Source organism: Balearica regulorum, chromosome 10, assembly GCF_011004875.1.
Source record: "Balearica regulorum gibbericeps isolate bBalReg1 chromosome 10, bBalReg1.pri, whole genome shotgun sequence".
In the NCBI taxonomy this organism is placed as follows: domain Eukaryota; kingdom Metazoa; phylum Chordata; class Aves; order Gruiformes; family Gruidae; genus Balearica; species Balearica regulorum.
In genome coordinates, this window is record NC_046193.1 from 7,140,028 (window position 1) to 7,153,870 (window position 13,843).

Here is a 13,843-nt window from a genome sequence, read left to right on the forward strand (position 1 = left end):
AAGACAATCCCTCTGACTCCCCCTTAATCAATGTGACAGATCATTACTTTTTGAGATGCTCTTGTTCTTGCTACTCCAGACACCGCGATTTCCATGGCAACGACGTCCCAGCCATCCCAGGCCTTTTCCTAACCTCTGGCATCTGCTGTCAAGTCACACCAGTTTATAACCGGGAGAGACGTGCAGCAGGGCCACGAAAGTGCCTTTTGGCACCGGGGGGGTTAAAGACCCCCTTACCCCGCTACGTGGCCCAATTCTGCGAGCCCCTGGGAACCTCTGGCTGCCAAGTGCGGCACAGGGCTTGCAGGCAGGTGTGAGGAATTTAAGGAGCATATAGAAATGAAAAATAATTTTTCTGGAGATTTATATTGTGCTGTTCTGGAGCGCAATCAGCTGAACCCACCGGCCAGCCTGACTGCGACCAGATTCAGAGTGGTTTAAATGAGGATGACGGGAGGGAGCAACGAGATGCTGCTGCTCCCTTGGTAACGCAGAGCAGGGTCAGGACCGAACCCAGATGCTTCGGGGAGGAAAGGGAATCCAGCTTCACTTGTGGTTTGGAGAATAAAACATGCTCTCTTCTTTTCCACCTTCTGAAGGAAAAACTAGCCTGGGATGTGAGCCTGCTCCTCAAGTGCTGCAGGTTTGCAGGCAAACTGGTGTGACTGCCGCAGGCAGCACACACAGACTCAGAGGAGCATCCAGCCCTGCTCGAACGTGGTGCCATGCTGGAATGCCAGTTTGATCCCTCTTGGCTGTACGGACCTGGGGTGTTGCTGTCCCTGCAAGATCACCCAGCCGCTCCTCTAGCAGCTGGCCTGCTCACGGCTGCAACGCTGCCAAGCGTGGCCGTGTGAGCCATTTTGCAAGAGTTTAGTCGGATATTTAAGGCTGGATGCAAAGCTCAAAGCTTCGAGTAGGTTTTCGAGCTGACCTCAAAAGCACAAAGCCTGCTGCGCATGGGGGTCAGGGTACACAGGCGCTACCGTGCTGAATTAACCGGTGCTGCAAGCCTTGCTCACGTAGTAACCACCTCCGCTGCTGGCAGGAGCTGGAAGCAAATTGTTTGGTTTTTTCCTCTTTCACTTATCTTGCTCCCTCCAGCAAGCAGCTTCCCTTCCAAAAGGCCAGGGAGGATTTAGGGTGGCTGAGCACCACTGCCGGAGCCGGAGCCGGAGCCTGGCCAGACAGAGCATCTCCCACCCCGCTGCTGGGAAGGGGCTGCGGCATGGCACGCGGGGACAAACAGGCATCACGCCTCGCCTGAGACGGCAGATAAAGCATCTTTGTCTGTCCCTCTTCAATCATATCACCCTCCCGATTCAAACACAGGTTCCACCCTGCCGCAACAGGGTTTTTTCCTGCCAGAGGTTTGCAGCCCTGCCTCCGCAACAGCCTGCCTTTTTCATAAGCCGCGTCGAATTTCATGGTAACCCTGCAGAGTTATTGCCCTATAACAAACACAATTACTGCACTAGATTAAGCACATCACTTATCTCGTCCAAATATTAACGAGCACCAAATGTAGGGCACCAGGCCTGCTTCCTTGTCTTCCCGCAGGGAGTTTGGCCACTGGGTTGAGCGGTTGCAGGACTGGACCCAGACAAGGGGATCCATTTGCAGACCGGGCCAGCAGCTTCCTTGAGTGAGGCTGGCTGCTCAGAAACTCTGTGCTGGAGTTTTTATAGTTCCTTGAATAAAGACCATTTATTTAGCTGCCCTTCACACCAGGACAAAAGCGATGCTCTATCCTGCCATAACTCAAGCTGAATTGCTTTACCTGACTGTTACTGCTCCGGACTTGGGGGCCAGAGGCTCTCGGTTGAGGTTTGGACCAGTTCCTTGGCCCTGCACTGCGAAGCAGCTGGCTGGGTTTGGAGGTAGCATCCTGCGCTCACGCCGCGGTGACTTCCCCAAGTACTTCAAGACAAACTGCTCCATGGAGGACCCCAGCCGGGATGTCTTTGGTGCTCATAGGTCTGAGAAAGGATAAAGCTCTAGGAAGGGAAGGAAATGTATTTCTGTAATGCCATCAGCTACCCTGCAGGAACCGTTCATGTTGATGCAGAGCTTAGCACTGAAGTCAAATATATTCAGACAATTTCATCAAAACCAGGGGTTTAAAATAAATAATGTGGTAAAACCTAGATCGAACAAACTATCAATGTCCCCTTTATAATTAAAATAGGGGTAAGAGCTGTAACCCTGGGGTTTATAGGGGGTATAGCCCCTATAGGGAGCTAGGGTTTAGTCCAGGTGAGGGGCTGATCCCTTTGCCAGCTCTGCAAAGGGATGGGTGACCCTGGAACCATCCAGCCTGGAGAACTTTCCGGAAGAGGGCCAGCTGCCTGACATGCTGGGCGATGCTCTGGGGCTGTGTGGGCAGGACCAGAGCAGGGCTGCTCCTTTTCAGCCTAACACCCCCCCAAGCAGCTCAGGCAGAGCCAGCCCAGGCTGTGCAGAGCTGGAGTGCTGCTCCCTCCACCCGCACGGACACCCTTAGGGAGGGAGGAAGAGAGGAAAAAAAATTCAGAAGACAAATTGAGACTTACCTCTGTGTTTTTGCCTGCCACCCCCATCACTCCCTTTCAGCCTAATCATTCTCTTCCTCTTCAATCAAGGCCAATTTGCAAGAGGAGCAGCTCCCAGCCCTGAGTGCAGAAGCCTTTAATTACTGTCATCAGGGAGGCCGTGCCAGGCTCCCCTCTGGTGCCTTTTCAGACTTTTTGGAAGACGGTGCTCCAGGACTTGACGCCCCCAACATGCCATTTGTCAGGCTTTATTTTAAACAAGCACTCACGGCCTGTTAGGAGGCTGGGGAAACAGTTCCTGGCGGTCTATCTGTGCTGCTGCTGCTTCGACAAGGGGATCGCGTCCGGGCAGCGAGCTGATTTCGGCTGCCTCGACTGGGTACCAGCCTGGAAGCAGTCTCCTGCGCACGGCGGCTCGCTACGCACAAACCCCGAGAACTGCGTTGCTCTGTCTCTTCGCTGTGTCTCCTCCTGTTTCTCGACTGGGCTCACATCGGGCATTAAACTGGGGATGGAGACGAGAGTATAAATGGGGTCAGAAAGGGACAAGGCAAATTTGGGGAGACCAGGCTGGTCTCAAAAGCATCCTCTCCCACACAAGTCCTCAAGCCTACATCCCCAGGAGCACATCCCCAACTGGAACGCATGCTCCTTACGTACAGCATGGGTTTTGGTATCAGCCAGGGGTTTGTATTTTATCCTGCATGGGAAAACACCAATTTGGCACATCCAGCAAGCAGGGATGGGAAACCACCTTGCTGCTGCTGCCTGCCCTGCCATGCTGCAGGCAGGACGTAGGGCTGGACAGCCCGTTGGGCCTTAAACACGGCCTGAGCTGACACCTGGGACTCTGCCAACCCAGCGAGCTTGCAGCTTGGGCTCAGCATACACCGAGATACACCGGAAAGGATGCCAGAAGATTTCCAGATGTCCCAGGCCAGCACCCATGCAATGTGCCCTATGAATGACACCCATCAGAGCCATCCTTCTAGTATTTCATCTTTGGAGCATCACCTGTGGCAGAGAAGAGCTGCAGAGGATTTCTGGGGAGCCTCTACCAGTGGGTGGCACTGCAAAACCAGCAGTATGGAAGCAGCAGAGCAAGGACTTGAGGGTGGAACAGCAGCGCAGCCGCTGCACACACACGCGCTGCGCACCTCTGGCTGGACAGCCTGCGGAACTGGATACGAGCATCGTGGGGATACCGCAGCTCGGCTGGCAGGAGGAGGAAACCTGCTTGGGATGGGAGAGTGATGGGCACAGTGGGAGGTGAGGAGGCATCAGCAAGGGGTTTGAGGTGCTGCAGTGGTGCAGGCCAGCAGCAGCATTCCCTCCATGGGTGCTGTGGGGTCAGCCCAGCAAGCAGGAGTGCCAACTGGCTGCTGAGGTCAGGGACAATCCACATGGGACAGAGCCAATTCATGTACACATGGTTAACCTTCTCAAAGGGAGGAGGCAGCTCATCGGCTTCCCCTGCTATCCTTCTGGGACATTCTCTCTGCAGTTAAAGATCCTGTAATACATCACCCCAAAATGTAAGGTCTCATCTCTGGGAACTAGATGGGCTCCTGCCCCTCACCCTGTAACCCCAGTGAAGAAGAACATGGGTGTGGTGCGTAGAAGAGCTTTTTAGCCATCTTGCCTGTAGGCACAAGACCCCTGGAAGCACCACAGCCACCAAAGATGTGCACCAGCCAGCATGACCTAGAGGACTGGGAGCCTGGAGGGAAAGCGTGCTGCACTGCACTTAGGTCATCTCCCAGCCAAGTGGGAATTAATAAGGATCCTGCAGCAGCTGGGTAAACCTGGTGAGTGGTAAAGTGGGCTCTAATCTGGAGGCTGCCCTGGTCTGAGAGTCCATGTTCAGGTCTAAAGTCCTGCTCCAGTTCCAAAGTGGCCATGGCTCCTGTGCCACACCCCCCTCCTGACACAGACATCACCTCCCTTTATGCTGAATCTACACTTGATGTCCCATCTCCAGCATTTTGGTGTTGCCTTGACCAGTTAATTGCCAGAAGGCCTCCAGATTTCACATCCCCATCCAGCTCAAAATGCTCTGACCCATCCAAGACAGCAAACACTCAGTTCTTCTTCACTAACAGACAACAAACAAAGCAGCATCTTTTTCCTCTCTTCCTATAACGTTCCAACAGCAACTGGGAACCACAAAGCATTAGAGGAATGGGCTTTCATAGCCCTGGTCCGACTCTAGGACCATGAAGCTTTGTTCTGGAGGTGGGATGTCTTCAAAGAGAAAGCCAGAGGAATGGGGAGAGGGAGCTGTGAAGCAAGAACCACCTCCCTCGGGCTGTGCAAAGGCAATTTGGCTCTGAAGGGCTGTAATGTCTGCCTGGAGGACGGCAGCACCATCCAACAGCCTCTGCTTCCTTAGGAAGAGCCACTGTTTCCCTGCGGGGCATCTGCACAACCACCTCTGCTAATAGGTATTTTCTCTGGCAGGAGCAAAGGCTTCACCCAGAGGATGGTGGACTAGCAGGAGACACGGGAGCGCAACCTCAAAAGGAATTTGCTCTCATATCAGAGGGTTTAAAGATGTGGCATCAGGGCTTCCTCCAGCATGTTCTTTCTGCAGGGAATGTGCTGACTGGCACGGCAGGGGTGGCTGCAAAATCCTATCTCCTGCCTGCCCACCTTCACGCTTACAGAAATGCCTTGGTACAACCCACTCCAGGCTGGGGAAGAGCTTCGATCCGGCCCTTCTGCTGCAAACGGATCTGATTTGCTCCTAGCGCTGAGCACTCTGTAATTACAGTACATCCCACTTAATTGGGATGTGCTTAATTGGGAAATCCACTTGCCGCGATGTCACCTAGGGAACCGATTTAAGCTTGATAATACTTAAGAGCAATACCTGCTGCTTTATAGGGAAGGTAATTCTCTTACAGGGAGATGCCTTCATGTGGCTGAATCACGCTCCTTCTTCCACCAGCACCCAATGCTCCTGGCTGTTTTCCCCTGCAACAGATTTCAGCCTTCCCCTTAAGTAGGTTACAGTCAGGAAATGCACCAACTGCTACTGCCGGATCCCGGCTGTCCTCTGCACCAGCTGAACAGGTTGCCACCACCACGTGGGCCAGCTCACAGCTGCCCCCTTGGCTGGACCTGCACACCCAGCACGTCTGACCCCCTTCCCTGTTTGAAGATGGCTTTCCTCCCACAGCTGGGACCTTTTCTGAAGAGGACGACATGCTAAGGCTTGGTCAAGCTGTTCTCTGCTGCAGAAGAGAGGCCAAGGTGACCCAGCCATCACCTGAATCAGGGCAGAGCAAGAGCTTTGGAGACAACCAGCATCCCTTACCATTAACCCCAATGCTTGTCGTCCTCCTCCTTCCCTCCAACAACCAAATACATCAAACGCCCAAGTGAAGAGAGCAAGGGGACATGGGAACAGCCCTTACAGACTGAACATTGAGTCAAGCACTTGGAGAGGCCACATTTTCAGCCTGGTTTCCTACGGGAAGAGGGTTTATGTGACCACACTATTTGTGCATGCGCATACACATGTCTTATAGATACCACTGATAACTGCTGAACCTCCTGAGCACCTTCAATCAAACTAGGCAGAGAAGCAGCTTTTCCAAAGATAAAAAAATTCCGACATGTTTTGTAGTAATAAGAGGCGAGAAACCCTCCGAATACCCAACCCCTCACTAGGTCTCAGGGACTTGAGACAGCATTTTTGCAACCCAAAGCCCCCGTGAACCACATTTCCTTGTTAGAGGGATGCTAATTGCTCCAGGACCATTACTCCTCCAATCTTTTGGCACTGCCTTATCTCTGTCCTTTTCAATCAGACTATTTTTATTTTTTTTTCCCAACTGCACGAAAGCACGCTGCTCCTCTTTCTAAAGGCGAGCCCTTGGATGGAGGCTGCCTTTGCTACCGAAACATCTATACCATACGGCAACAACACAGCACAACTTTTCAAGATGCTGTGCTGGTGTTTTTACTCTCACCAACCATGAGGAGCTGGGGGGAGTCAAGCTGAACTCTTTGGATGCGTAATAGTGATTGCCTTTCAGACACTAGAAAATGCAATAGCTTGGCATCAAATGAGGGATTTTTATGGCTGCACATGTTTTGTGCTTCTCTGAACAAGCCAACTTCCAGATTAGCTACACTGGCTTTTTAAAGTGCTATAAAATATGCAAAGGCACTTGTAATGTATAGTGATTTCTGTAAAAACAGGAGGTAAGTGCTGAAATGTCTCTTGATTTATCCTTTTGTCTCTCCTAACCCATGCTGGGAGAAAGGGTAAATGCAATCCTCTGCTCCCTTTTTGGCTTATCGGTCTTACAGCCCAGAGTAGATGGGAGACAAAATGCCAGGTACTACAGCACTTGTGCCTTTCAGCCACTCTGGTAACTGCACAAGAGAAAACCCTCTCAGCTCCTGCGTATCCCAACCACCGCCTCTCCAAGGTGGAACACAACGTGAGCGGCAAAGCCCGACTGCCATGGCAGCCCCCAGCTGGGCAAGGGGAGCCGGGCAGCACCTCCCGCAAGGGTGCTGGACCTCATGCTGGACAGAGGATCCGAAAGAGCAGATCACCACGGTAAACTGCGTTAGGAGCGTCAGGCCTTTGCTCTCCTGCCAACAGGGTCACCCCCTTGTCCTCCTGCCTCTTGTTCCTGCCCCTCTTTTCCTTCACGCTGCTGTAACATAGAAACCCATGAGGCCGTGTCATGGGATCGCTCCCTCCCCTCACTGGCTTGTGTTGGCTTCAATATACATGCTCAACCATTACCAGGCATCAGGTCCTCAACACAGATGTCTCAGGGGCTGGGCTTACTTTTTCCTGAAACCGAGCCGTGCAGAGGCTTGGCAAAGGAAAACATCCCAGCGACCAAGGCTCTTGTTTTCTGAGTCTGGGTGGGAGGAATAAAGTATTAGTTCAAGCTCCATTTTAGCTTGAGGAGAACAGCATCATTCATGAGAGCCAAACAGGTTCTTCCCCTCCCCTGCTACAGAGCCAAGCTGTCCCCTCACCATCCCAGGGCTGTTTCGCTGGTGCCAAGGCAGCGCTGCCACCGGCGAGGGCTCCGCAGCCGCTGCCATGGCTGCTGCGTGCTGTCCAGCGCTTCTGGCAATCAATGCCACAGTCGTTACCGACCGACACGAAGGCGAGGGTCACAGCCCTTATCTGGTATCCAGCTCACTGCAGTCAGGTTTAGACGAGTGCCTCTGGAACACGGAATGAGTATTTATGAGTTGGAAGTTTTGAAGCGCGTGCCTTAGTGCTGTGCATGTTCAAACCCATCCGTCCCCGCAGAGCAACTGCGGCTCTCTGCCGCCAGTATGAACAGGTAAACCCAACCAGACTGCCTCTCACATCCGTTTTTACACATATGAAAGGTTGTGCAACAAGCTGAAGGGTCAGCAGACCTCAGATCTTTAAATTAATCTTGTACGTCTTTATGTAAAAGCAACATTTATCTTTAGCACAGTTTATGGGACGTGGATTTTATGTGCTCTGTTAGTACAAATTAAACATAATTATTTAAAAACTGCCAATAGGGCTCTTTGCAACAAGCAAAATGCATCACTGCATCCTGAAAGCTGTTTAACACAACCAAAGTTAAAATGCAGATTATTTTTAAGATTTTCAGCGCATTTGCTGTCAGATAAGAAGTGCTAAGTCTAGCACTGGCACGCGTGAGCTGGCTGGACCGGGAACCTTCATGCCACCATCAGAATTATGGAGGCTCATTTGAAAACACCTCAGTTACCTGGCTGACATCACATCAGTAAGAGAAATATGATGGGAGGGGAGGAGATGTGCAAAGGCGAGAGTTTCCTCAAACATCACAGAGATGCTCCATTTCCAAACAGATCTGCCCAAGCCATCAAGGACGAGAGCATCTCATCTCAAAGTCACAGCAAAACCAAGCCAGCCCCAGCCCGGCGCCCTCCAGCCTACACTGGATTTGGGCACCCCTTGAGGACTGATCAACTCCTGCACCCCAGCTTGTGCAGGGACATCCAGGGGTGACAATTCAGGTGATCAAAATCACACCAGCCTCCCACTGAGCCAGCTCTACCTGTCGCAGACACACTGGCAAAAACAAACACCATACGCGGGCACACGTGATCTGCAACCGATTTTACAAGATGCGGCATAAACAACACAGTAAAGGCAGGATCAAGCCTTAAGCGTTAAGGACTCCTTCATTTCTATTAGCAGCTCCTGCTACATGGTCCCCGCTCCATCCTCAGGGTGCCAGAATCCTCTGCCCATCACTTCTGTTTGGGGGTTACACCGAGCCAGCGCACAGGGGAGAAGCTGGATGAGCAGCTCTGGCTCTCCTGCTGAAGTCCTGGGATCCGAGCATCTGTCCCTTTGTTTTGGAAAAAACTGGGGATACGAATCTGTGGCAAAACTGAACAGTATTTGCTAATTGCAAATATTCGGAGACCTGAATCCAAACTGGATTGATGCGCTGAGTGTAAACACGGGCAGGGGCAGTGAGAGAGCTTTAGGCACTCCAGCATCTCATGGCTAATTAAAACCGGGAGGAATTTGTCTCAGCAAGTTGTGAGCCGTTTACTCTTCTGGTGTGACTAAGCCACCATGCGGTATCTTAATTTACCAGGAGGGGTGATGTGCTGCCAGCTACCCGTGTTCCTGCAGTCGAGGTGGGCTAATTGAATATCCTTCAATGCTTCGGGGCAATTCCGCTTGCCAGCTTACCTGCACCTTCCCAATCCCAAACCACCTTGCAAACAGCAAGACAACCCAGTGGGAATTTTCAAAGGAGTATTCAAAAAATCCTGACAAAATCCAAGGGCCTGACCAGAACAATGGGTTCTTGTGGTTTTCTGCAAGGTTGTTTTTCCAGCAATGCAAATTGGGTTGTTCTCTTGCAAACAAGCAATGCTGAAATATGCTCTTACCAATTGCGGGACCTCGAGGCTCCCAACCTCCTCTGAGTGCCGTCCTTAACCATGGTAGGAGAGTCGCGGCGCTGCCTTGCCTTGTATTAGAGATGCAAATATCAAGATGAATTTCTCCATAAATAGCTCATTACCAACAATTCTTTCCTTTGTCTCCAGCTCCAGCTAAGGAGAAGGGAGTCACTCCAGCAGTAGCTGCACGTCTAATGGCAAAAAGACGCTTCTCAGAGGGTACAGCTGAGTTACAATAGATGTTGGATTTTGGGAACTGCTCTCTGCACCCCAGCACTCTCCTTGGGGAAGGGTGGAGGAACTCAGAGGTCCCAGTTTCCATTTCATTTCCCATTGTTTCCCTGGGCTGAAAATGCTTTTTTCCTTACATTTCCAGCCCAACCTGACTCACCAGCCGGGCTCATCCAGTTGTCAGTTGGCCCCGTTTGGCAGCTCTGCCAGTTTCGACTCATTTGCCAAAGCATCAGCATGGCACAAGGGGGTCTTCCCTGGGCAAGGATAAGAAACCAGCCACTTTTCAGGGTTTTTTGGGGGGGTCCCCGCAGGCTGGCAGCCTCCAAAGGTCCCCTTCCAAGCACCCGGGAATCCCCACCTGCCCCTGTTCCCCAGGACAGCCCGCACGGCGGGAGGTGACCTTGCCGACTGGGCTGATGCTGTCACCACTGTATGTTGCATGGGTTTGGTGGCACCCCTCTGCAGCCAGCATTAAAGCCAGCCAGCCCCCATCTCCAGAGCAGAGACTCCCAGAGGACAGGCTGAAACTGTTCATCTGGAGACAGAGATCATTTTTACAGGGAAACCCTGTTGGCTTTTCAAAACGAGGTCGGTTTTTACCAACACGCTTCCCCAGCCAAACGCACTTGCGGTCCCGAATGCATCACTAAAAGAAAAGGACTTGCTATGTCAAAACGGAGCTGTGGTTTTCAAAGCTAACAGGGAGAAAGCGCACTGTAAATACCTGGAGGAAGCGTAGGCATGGCTTATTAATAGACACTTGCTGTGAGACTTTAGGCTGCATGACAAGGCTTTCACTGTCCTCCTGATGTCCTCGGGTGCCCTGTTCCTGTACTGAGCACTGGTCGCTTTAACCGTGCAGCACACCCATCAGACCTGCCAACTTACAGATAGGGCACAGAAGACGGGTTAATGCAGCCTGTACGAGTGCTTTAACCACCAGAGCATCCACCATCCATCCTCAGCAAGCGGGACGAAGCTCCTGTCCCCACCGCTGGTTCCTATAAAGGATCCAGCCAGGGATTTTGACGGGGACAGATTAGGGCTCGAGGAAGGCAAGCAAGGATGCCAAGTAGGGTCATTCCCCCAAAACTTGAATCGCAGGGGTTTAACATTGCCTGAACTGCAAGTAGGAGGTAATTTTGTTATCTTTACATCCCAGCTCAACCACCCATTCCCCAAAAGGCTGCACAAAGTACTTGTTCTCTGATTTCTCTCCTGTGCTGCTGCATAGTGCTGCTGTCAAGACAGCTCCTCGGTTTTTCATCAAAAGCAGCTCTCTGATATTTATGGCTATTATGAACTGTACCAGGTTGATGCGTTCCTGCATAGCAAAGCCCTTCCACGCATAGGGCGTATAAATCCTTTGATTTCTTCCCCCGTGAAAACCGTAACAGAAAATTAACACCCTACTTAAGAGACAGAACAGTAACCAGTCCACGTGCTGCCACACTACTGGCATCTCAGCACGGTCACACAACTTGTATTGTTGATACAGGCTCTTCCGTCAAACAGAGTATCAGACAGATGGGCTGCTTTTGGAGAGGGGTTGGCTATTCGCCTAGGGAGGGAAAACAGCCCTCGAACAGCCCTCCTGCCCCAGGTGATGCTGGTGAGAGCTGGTCCATGTGCAGTAAGGGAGCTTCTCAGAGTATCTTCAAACTCATGAGCTCTTTCAGCATTTCTCCTCCCAGCCTGTAGATTGCTCAGAGCCCAGAGATGCACAGACTTGTGTTATTAAACGGCTATTTCTGTTGACGTTTTTATTTTTAGGAAACGTTATGGAAACATTCACTATTACTGCTTGGAGGTAATGGAAAAAAGAGGTAAGCTCCAAATTCTGGGCGATGGGGACCTCGAGGCAGGCAGCCAAGCTGGGCTGGGACGTGGCCTGGCTTCCCTACCGTGTTTACAATCTGCGCCCTGAGCAGGGACATGAATGAATCGCGGCAGTGTCCTCGTCAGCCACGGAGCGTGCAGTGGGCTGGCACTCCCCACCTCTGAGGGGTTAAAAGCATCCATGTGCTGAAGACAGGCTGGGATCAGCAGCAGCCAACCTAAACAGAACTGCGCTCAAAGAGACCGTTGAGCACCCAGGGATGCTGCCCCTGCCCGGGATGCCGACCTGAAGCGATGGGCAGTGATGGATGGTCTCTCCCCTTCGGTTCTCAGGGACAAGGGACAGGAGGCAAGCTGCATTTCTTCCTCAAAATTGGTTTTGTGGCTTCATGCTGAATCTGTGCCTGCTTTCTTCGGCAATAAATGTCTTTAAAGGGTCTGTTTGCTTCCTTGGAGTGCTTGGAGCTGGATTCTCCCTTGCGGGGCCAGCTCTGGCCTCATCCCTAAAAAGGGGGGAGTTAAATAAAAGGTGAAATCTGTGGTCTCAGCACTCTTTTTACGCTCCTGAGCACTTGTGGTATAAGCAGACAATACCTGGGCATTTGTTTCTTTGCCTCCGCTGGATGTCAGGTGGGCTGTGGAGAATATCCTGAAAGAGAGAGAACAGGAGTTACTGCAGACGGAATAAACCCATTGCACAATATGTTCCTCTGACATCTGCTCGCCTGTGGGGAAGCGCTGGAGGGATGTGAGTGGGGCTCTTAGCAGCCCTGTGCCTTTCCACACTTCCCCAGCGTGGGGCTGGGCTGGTCCCATCACACCCCAACACACCGTGGTGCTGCCGAAAGGGCTGGTGGATATGTTCCTCACCTGATTTCGGCAAGGTGGCTGTGGTAACTCACGGGACCTGGAACCAATCATGCCCAGAAAGCCACAGACGTCAACCCAGCAGCCACACGGCAGACGCTGTTAACGTACCTGGCAGTAGATGAAACCCTCTTGACGAGCAGCATCAAGGTCATAGAGGCTCAGCTAACTCCTCCGTACCTTCTGTCCACCTCAGACTGAAGGAGACACAGGGGAAGCAGTGCTGGCAATGTCACCCATCAGGTGGCAACTGCAGTGCTGTCACACGGGCTTTGCTGTCCCCCTGGGGCTCCTACCTGGGCTATCCTCCCCTGCCTGCTATGCCCGGCACAGGCAGCAAGGGGCTGCCCACCACCCCAGGAAAACACCGCTCAGGAGTGACCACCAGTGTGAGAGCTGGCTAAAGAGGGAAAGCACATCTTTTGGGGAGGCTTTTGCATTTTAAAAGCTTTGGTAAATTTTAAGTAACTCCAGTTTTGCCCCTTGCCGTAATCAGCTGAATATTTCTGCAGCATCTGTCAGAAAACCAAGTGTGCCACAAAACCACAAATGTGATGGAAAAAAAAAAAATCATATTTTAGGTTGAAGTCACCATATTCCCTCACTGATTTTCATGTGGTTGGTATCATAAGCCTGGATACCATATTACTTCACAGCTGTACACATAGGGGCACACATGCTAATCAGTAGCTAATGTAAGTAATAGCTAATAGCTCCAGGACTTTGCCCTCTACTCTACACAATCCTGTAGACTCCTACCCACCAGAAAATCATTTTCTGAAGCACTGGCCTGGACCTGCAAGAGGCTGTTGAACAGCCCATCCTCCCTGCAGCCTGCACCAGGCAAGCGCGGGATGCCGATGCCAGAGCAGCAGGGCCACAATCGCCTCGTTGTGCAAAACGCGGTGCACCGGCTGCAACGCAGAACACTTGACCGCAAAGACCTGAGATGTGCTTAATAGGACTCTTGCACTGTTCGCCCGCTAAGAGCCTTAACTTCTTACTGCATTATGCCGGGGTTTAGGCAAAGCAGGGTTCCCAGCAGGGTGCTGGATAGATTTCCTTTCCCATGAAAAGAGACTTACGCCTTCACATTTGTTCCTTGCCCCCAAATCCCATTCTTTCCAGGTAAAGGAGAGAGGAATTCGATGGATTATAATCAAGGAGGTGTTGTTCTGAGCAAGGGCGTGGGGGGACAGGAAGGTTAATGTAGGATGTGGCTGCACTGCCCAAGGAAGAGATGCTCTAGGAAAAGCCTTGTAAGAGGAGAGCTTTATGGCTCTTCTCTCCTGCGTAGCAGGTGGGTATTTACAGGCACACACTGGTTGACTTTATTCCGGCTGGCAGGGGACACTGGACTTTAATACGTCCCCCTCTTACTGTGCAGTGATGCTCAGCAGCAGGAAGCGGCTACAGGAGCAGGGAATTTGCAGCACTTGCGTGAG

General features: G+C 51.8%; 1 protein-coding gene across 1 annotated transcript in view; it reads right to left on the reverse strand.

Annotated features, from left to right (window-relative positions):
- The window catches only part of LOC142603124 (uncharacterized), a 342,240-nt gene that overhangs the window by 17,627 nt on the left and 310,770 nt on the right, over positions 1-13,843 (reverse strand). Inside the window, exons 18-21 of the mRNA XM_075761903.1 lie at positions 12,126-12,180; positions 9,447-12,034; positions 2,553-3,036; positions 1,781-1,979 (exon numbers count right to left, since the gene is read on the reverse strand). The gene's annotated coding sequence lies outside the window, so the exon portion shown is untranslated. The remainder of the gene's footprint in view (positions 1-1,780; positions 1,980-2,552; positions 3,037-9,446; positions 12,035-12,125; positions 12,181-13,843) is intronic.